An 8,374-nucleotide genomic window follows, 5' to 3' on the forward strand; every position below is an offset into this window, starting at 1 on the left:
GGAAGAGTAAAAGTGAGAAAACTCGTGGGTTGAGATAAAGACAGTTTAATAGGTAAAGCAAAAGCTGCACATGCAAGCAAAGCAAAACAAGGAGTTCATTCACTACTGCCCATTGGCAGGCAGGTGTTCAGCCATCTCCAGGAAAGCAGGTCTCCATCATGTGTAACGGTGGCTTGGGTAGACAAATGCCATCACTCCGAACGTCCCCCCTTCCTTCTTCTTCCCCCAGCTTTATACGCTGAGCATGACGTCATATGGTGTGGAATATCCCTTTGGTCAGTTGGGGTCAGCTGTCCCAGCTGTGTCCCCTCCCAGCTCCTTGTGCACCCCCAGCCTCCTCGCTGGTGGGGTGGTGCAAGAAGCAGAAAAGGCCTTGACTCTGTGTAAGCGCTGCTCAGCAGGAGCGGAAACATCCCTGTATTATCAAAACATAGCCTCATACTAGCTACTACAAAGAAAATTAACTCTATCCCAGCCAAAATCAGCACATTCTCCACCCCTTATTCCATACCATTTACATCATGCTCAGGTCCCACACTATCCAATACAACCTCATTAACCACCACCCTGCCTTCCCATCATTTGGTTACACAGATATCATTCCCTTAGTCTATGGACCACCCCTGTAAAATGTCTTTAAAATGTCCACAAACTGTCCACTGCGTTCATTTAGTCCATGACTTTGGGCTCCATCTGTTATGGTGGTCACTCAGGACAGGAGAGGTGCTATGTTGCATGGAGTTACTGCGCACCAAAGCCAGCTCAGATCATGTCACTGCTGCACTTGCACTGTGTCTTGTAGGGCTTGTCTTCCATTGGTTCAGGTGGTTCCTGCTATAGTAATTCCTATAACATGCAATTCAAATCATGGGTTACAACAATGTAAAGGTATATCCATTACAATCCACCCCTGGTTCCTTTGGGCCACGTTATAGGGTTTAACATTGCAATGAACTCCTCCCCTTGCTCCTAGCCTGACTAGCCCCAATGTAGGGGCTAGTTCTTCATGTGGCTTCTGCACTTAGCCTTGTCTCAGAGATAGTGTGTTCTCCTCTGTTCAGCTGCACTGTTGTTTTTAATGGTGCCAATGCCTCCACGCTAGGTAGCACGTGAGAACGTGCATTTCTTTCATGTAGTTTCTCTAGGAGAAGGGCTCTAATTGATCTTCTGTGCAGTTTATCAAGCCTAAGTTTAATTTTTCTAATACATGGTGAGCATTCAGAGCAGCACAGCAACAGTAGATGACCCCAACATACAGCTGTTCCTATGTTGATTTTTTTGTAAATAAAAAAAAAGTTACTTTAGTTTTTTTTATAAAAACTATATTGGTGCTGCCATTTCACATGTTCTGCCTCAGTCTGCAGTCCCAGGCTTTCTTGCCCTTTCTGTTTCAATTAAAAGGCCGACTCTGGCACAGGTGCTCTGTTGCTTCATTGATGAGGCACCATAGGCAGTGCATTTCTAGATGATTATATTACAGCACACCTTTGTGATGGTCTCAGAGATGGCCAAAAGCAGAGTGATTTTAATCACCTGAGAAATACAAACCTTTCTGGGAAGTGGACTGCCTGGAGCATTATGATAAAAATTGGAAGGCGTACATTTCAATCAGGGAAACAGCCAGACTTGGGCCATTTCTAGGTATTTCAGGCATAGGCATTGCATACAGTCTGTTAGATAGCTCCCAAGTTTCAGTACTTTTTCCTAATGGGACTTTAATGCACTTTTCAGGTGCACATGTGGTGAAACAAGCTAGTGGCCCATGAAACGCTGCATTATTTAATGGCTTTTCTTTTTGGTACTTGTACAACTTTTTATGATTTCTTTAATGTGTTTTTGTGCACTTAGCTCTTCATCTGATTTTAAAATGTAAATATCAGTTGCAGTAATATGTGAGTTAGCTATTTTAGGAGTGAAGCCCCCTACTCTATTCCTGTTAAAGCTTACCATGTACAAAATTTACACACTCTGATAATAAATAATTGGAGTTGCATATACAGCAGTGAACTTTGGTATCTGTCTATTCTTCTCTCTGTAGTGTGACTATTTTTTTCACCTGAATAAATTAGGCTGCAATGTAATGGAAAACATACATAAATGAAGTCGTATGTCTTGTCCTTTCTTTATTCTCCTCAACAGTAAATGCACACATTCAAATAAAAAGTGCCATAAAGAAGTAATCTTGCAGTCCAGCTGGTTGTGTATCCTATTTCGGAAGTTGGCTAACCAGACACTTCAGAGGAAGAAAAGAAAGCAGAATGCCTCTTATAGTTTATTCTTATACTAAGTCATGGAAAGAACTTTTCTTTCAATTGTTTGTATGCTTGTCCTTCCAGGATCTGAGTTAGGCAGATTCTAGAAACTAGTAACTAAAATAAATGCTTTGGCTTATGAAAAAGAAGTCTCTGGCAGAGCAGGGGACTAAGCACAAGTGCCTTCCTAGCCTAGTGCCTTAGCTATCAGCATAGGTTCTCAAACTTCTTATATCATCTTCACAGAACCACAGAATTGTTTAGGTTGGAAGGGACCTCTTGAGGTCATATAGTCCAAGACCCCTGCTCAAGCAGGGTCAGCTAAAGCAGGTTGTCTAAGACTGTGTCCAGTTGTGTTTCCGGTATCTCTGCAGATGGAGATTCCAGAACCTCTCTGGGCAACCTGTTCCAGTGTTTGACCTCCCTCGCAGTAAAAAACCTGTTTTCTTGTGTTCAGATAGAATCGCATAGGTGTTAAATTGTGCTCATTGTCTCTTGTCCTGTTGGTGGACACTACTAGGAAGAGTCTTGTTCTCTCTTCTTCATTCCCTCCCATCAAGTATTTATACACATTGATAAGAGCATCTTAGCTGAGCCTGAGCCATCTCTTCTCCAAGCTGATGAGTCCCAGCTCTCTCAGCATCTCCTCATACAAAGATGCTTCTTAATCATCTTCATGGCCCCGTGCTGGACTTGCTTCAGTAAGTCTGTATCTTTCTTGTAGTGGGAAAGCCCAGTACCAGTACTGGACACAGCACTCCAAGTGTGGCCTCACCGGTGCTGAGTAGAGAGGAAGGATCACCTCCCTTGACCTGCTGACAATGTTCTTCCTAATGTAACCCGGGAAGCTGTTGGCCTTCTTTTCTGCAAGAGTACATTAGTGGCTCATGTTCAACTTCTTGTCCACCACGACTCCAAGGTCCTTTTTGCAAAGATGCTTTCTAGCTGATCAGCCCCCAGCGTGTAGTGATGCATGGGGTTATTCCTGACCAGGTGCAGGACTTTGCACTTCCCTTTGTTGAACTTCTTGAGGTTCCTGTTGGCACCAGTTCTCCAGCCTGTCCAGGTCCCTGTGAATGGCAGCACAACCATCTGGTGTATCAGCCGCTCCTCCTAGTTCTGTATTGTCTATAAACTTGCTGAAGGTGTGCTCTGCCCCATTGTCCAGGTCATTAATGAAGATGTTAAACAGTGTTAGCCCCAGTATCAACCCCTAGGGTACACCACTAGTGACATGTCTCCAACTGCGTGTTGTGCCACTGCCATCTTCAGTGACACCTTGCAGCCTAAATTACATTATTGAGAATCAGTCTTTTCCTCAGTGGTGAATGAATTTATCCAGTAATAAAGCAATAAAACTTTTTTATTAGAGGAATCATTGTGAGTCTAATTTATTTCTGCAAACTTGATTTATGTTGAAAAAGGAATAGTTATTGGCATGTGGCATATATATTCATTTTAAATATGAACAAACAATCTGGAGAAGAAAATAAGGGCATGATTCTTCACAACACTGCATTTGTCTTGCGTCAGATAACGTACAGCAATCCAAGTTCTTAAGCTTGTATGAAATGAGGTGGAAATAGAGGTGTGAGATTCTCTTTCCTCAGTTACATGGAACAGCTTTGTCAAGAGGCACAGAGAAACCAAGAGGCTGAATTTTGTTCTAGTTGGTACAGTACGTTGTGTTTTGGGGAGTTTACAAGGCCGATTAGACTTGATTTGAAGGAGAAAAATCTCACTATTACTTTGTACTTCTGCTTAGCTTATAAAAACCACTAAATAGTTTGAGGGCAAAGCAGTGAGACATGTGATGTGTCTTGTCCCATAATACTCCAGGAAAAGTGAGGGTTTCAGGCTAATCACTTCTCTGTTTTTGACCCATTTCTTTGGCATCTCCTGGGAAACTGCAGAATAAAGTGAGACTTCCAGAATGTCCTGTGGGCTTGTAATGGTATTTTATAAATCGCCACGTTCACCCTTTCTTTATAGGAGCTGGTACACTGAAAATATCAATGAACGTCAGTTTCAATGTTGTGTAACTGAATACAACTTTCTTTAATTCAGAAGTTGTCATAGTAGGAGAAGAAAACCAATGGGGTAAATTTAGTTCAGAGTGATTTTTATTAAGCTTAATGGCAAACCGTATGTCCTGTGTCCATGAATTTGAACAAAGTACTGCAAAACAGGGAACAGTCCCTTCTGTTGAGAATTTTCTGTTTTTGTTTGAGTTAGGTGTTATTTTCAGTGCCTCCATTTGGTGTCTCTAAAGATACGTAATTTTACAGTATTTCATCTTAGGAGCCTGGCCAAGTTTGCAGCTGTCTCAAAAAATCCTAGTTAAAGCCTGTGTCAGATTTCCTTTTGCAGGTTTGCAGCAGGAGCTTAATCAATATTGAGATTTCTGTTTTTCCACTTTTCCTAATTTGCCGTTTTACATGCTGTCGTGTAAGCTTTGATTCATTAGAATTTTAGAAATACAGAGGTAGCGTTTCTATAATGAGCTAAGTAGTGCTATAAGAGTATCAAACCCATAAAAGAATTTTCCCTTCCTGGCTGCAGATCTTACCCCCAATAAACAGCCAGCAACACCCTGCAGTCCCTCCTCATTAGCTCTGCCCCGTTCTGTCCAAGACTGCTGTGGACACCCACTGCCCCATGCCAGGGGGTGAAGCACAGTCATAATTTTCCTGAAGGTTGTGTTGTGTTGGCACCATACTGATTTGTGTTGTTCTGTCCCATTTTCCTATTATCCAGCCCTGATATGGAAGCCCCAGGCTTGTCATTCTCTTCTCCTTAGCTTCTGCTTTTCCTTGAGTGCCTTACTTTGCTTCCTATCCCTGTGCCTTGGCCTGGCCGAAGGCTGGTATAAACACTGAGAACTGCTGTGATGCTCTGGCTAGGCTCCTGACCTAATGTCTACGAAAAGGAAGCTTCAGGGTTTTGAGTCAGATTTGTGGCTCAAGGTTAAACAGTGGGGCCATGTGTGGATCATCCTTGACCTCTGCCTAGCTTCTGTTCAACTGAAGACGTAGTCATCGTGTCTTAGCCTGCAGATATTAAGTGCTTTGATCTATGAAGAAAAGCGGTGACTCTCTTAAGGCTTGAAAGCAGAGCAATATTACAAAGAAAAACTCCACCAGATCTTTTGAAATATGTATGACCGATGGTCGTCCTAGAACTGGTAGAATGAGGTACGCTGCTATTACTCATCTCTCAGGCTGATAATTGACCATTTTTTCCTGCACTTTTGCTTCCTATTTGTTGATCTATTTCTAATCTGTCTTGGTTAACAAACAGAAATGTGTAGCTGCTATAGCTGTTTCTGTAACAGCTGCTTGAGAGATTTTATCAGAAGCCTTTAGAAAGTCTAGATGGTACCCAGCCTTTGACAGTTAGCACCTGTTTCATGTCTTGTATGAGCTCTAGCAAGGTAGGAAGGCACTGCATGTTGTTCTGTTAACTTTGTGGTCCCGCTCTTATTTTGCTTACCTGCTGATTCAGTTTAATTTACTATTTACATTTACATTGCTTTATTTTTCTTCTAAGGGAAGGCAGAAAGCATCTCACCTATTTAAGGAATTACTCTGGTAGTGACTATATCAAAGTTTTTCCTCTGTCCATGCTAGCAGCATGATTGTAGTAGGTGAAATAGTAGTAATAGTGATCAACATTTAAAAAGAGATTGGATTGGCAGAACCAAAATGTCTCTTGACCCAAATGGAAGACATTAAAATTAATCACTGCAACCTAATGCTGAGTTCAGAAGTTTGTTCAAGTGAGTCTGGTGGGATTCCTGAAGCTCGATAGTGTGCTTTTCAGATCTATTAGACAGGTTTCTTGAGCTGTACCCTTCTTACAGTCATGGATTTTATCAGTTCTTGAATAGTGATTTGCAGTGGTTTCTGTATCATCTAGCTGGAAACCTAAAGGGACTGTATTTATAATTGTATGCCAAATTTAGTTGGTTTGTGGTATTTCATTTTTGAAAACTACTGAAGAGCTTCTCCATGTGAAAGGTGACCTGAGCACCACAAGTTAAATGCATCAGGCTTCATAAATCTGTCTCCTATTTGCATTTACTCTGTACAAATATGTCCTGTATGTTTCTTTCTGTCCATGTCATACCATAATGTACTGTCATTGAGCTTGGATCAGATACAAGACCCATCAAAATCAAGGGAGAACTTTCTGTTGATGTAATTGAATGTTGAATTGTGCCCTCTGAGATAAGCAACAAAGCCTGTCAGCCCTCCATGGGAATATTTGTAATAATCTTACTGTCTTTTTTGGGAAAGGTGAATACTCAGTAAACATACTGTTCTGAGTTTTTATTTCTGTGCTGGATGTCTCTTCCCCGTTCGCATACAGGATTCTGTTCACAGATATCAACATGTCCTGCCGATGTTTCCTCCTGATCAGTTATTTTAACCTTTGTAAGGACCTTGGAAGCCCAGCTTTCATGTAAATTGTTCAGAGGGAACCTGTCCTGCAATACCTAATAATAACTAATGCAGACAAGCATTTGTTTCTCAGGTACTGTAGGAATCTGCTGACCAATCTTGATCTGCGCTGAGACGCTACAAGAAGAACATTGGGACAGAATTGCCCCCAGAACAATGATACTCGCATTATTTCTCTAGAGGCTGTGTGGCAGTAATTTGTTGAGAAACAAGACAGCAGCATGGAGTTCTTACCTTCTCCACTACCTCTAGCTACTTAGGAGGAACAAAATCAAAGCTAAGCTATGACAGAGCCTGTATTTTAAAGTTTTGTATGTAAAAATTTTTTTTTTCCCTCCCCTTTCATGTTGGTGAGACATCACAGTTTCCAAGTGCCTCTTTGTATGAGTTCTCTATGGTAAGTCTACGAGGTGTGGCATTTAGTACCCGTGGGCCAATACTGGGCAAATAGCTCTGCAAAGCTTTGTCTCCTGACTGCCTTTTGTTGGGTTCATACATACATTCCTTCCTCTCCACAGAAGAAAGAAACTTGTCATCTAGCATGTCTTTCCATAAAGCTGTTCACCACTATGCAAGGCCTAATAAGTCCTGAATTGGCTAGAATCCTACTTCAGTGCTGAGGAAGGAAGGGCAGCCTGTAGTTTGATTGCTATGGGATCTCTGATCTGCAGAATATGCTGTGACTGGCTGAGATATTTCTCCTGGGTCTGCCGGAGTGGGAAGTTGGCTTACTCCATTCTGTGTAGCAGTTTTATGTTTCTTGCACATCGTCTGTTATTTTGACTGCTGAGAGGGAAGGCAGAGCTGTGGCTCCTCCTGGTTCCTACCACTTTGCTTTCTTCCCAGTCAGTTGGGAAGCATCCTGTGTTTTCTTTGAGTTGTTGGTGTTGAGGAGGGCACATGGGAAGACTTCTTGTCTCCTGAACTCCTCTGGGCGGTTGCATCAGCAGTGCATTTGAGGTGAATGTGGAAAGAGAGACGAAACCGCAATTAGGAGGAATTTGAAAATGAAATCCACTCAATATCCCATGGAAAAATACATAGAGATGCTATGAAAAATGTCATATAGTTCCAGTTAGTTTTCTCACAATCACACCAAAATCCTACTGTGAGTGAAATACTTTCTAAAATGTTTGAAGTCCGTAGCAGGGCTTACGATTTTCCAACTGGATTCTGTTTTAACAGAACCTCTTGTCTCCAGGCTATTTGCTGTTTCTGTAGTGTGCTTATTTTGTATGCTGAGGCAGCATCATTTAATTTCCAATTCTCAGATGTCTGGCTGTTACGGCTTTACTGTGACACACAAATACAGATACTGAATTTTTCAGTGGAAACAAATGTACTGTCTAAAAAGTGTCTTGCTATTGCGTAGCTATTGCTAGAGATTTCTAATTGGTTTCCATGTGGTAGGAAATATGTAGATAGATAAAAATCTTGAAAAAAAAGTTAGATTATGATGCATGATATTGCTGTTTTTAGACCAAAACTTTTTTTTTTCCTCTTGTTCCACTTCACTCCCCCCGTGTACCCTTCACTATGATACATGAACTACTTTTCAGTGGTGGTGGGATGAATTAACTGTTTAAATATGAAGTTGCTATTTATTCCTGTGAAAAATATAATAATTGTAACAGACCCATCCCACAGGGAAGTCTGCTG

This window comes from Fulmarus glacialis, unplaced genomic scaffold (genome assembly GCF_000690835.1).
Source record: "Fulmarus glacialis isolate BGI_N327 unplaced genomic scaffold, ASM69083v1 scaffold6171, whole genome shotgun sequence".
Lineage (NCBI taxonomy): Eukaryota > Metazoa > Chordata > Aves > Procellariiformes > Procellariidae > Fulmarus > Fulmarus glacialis.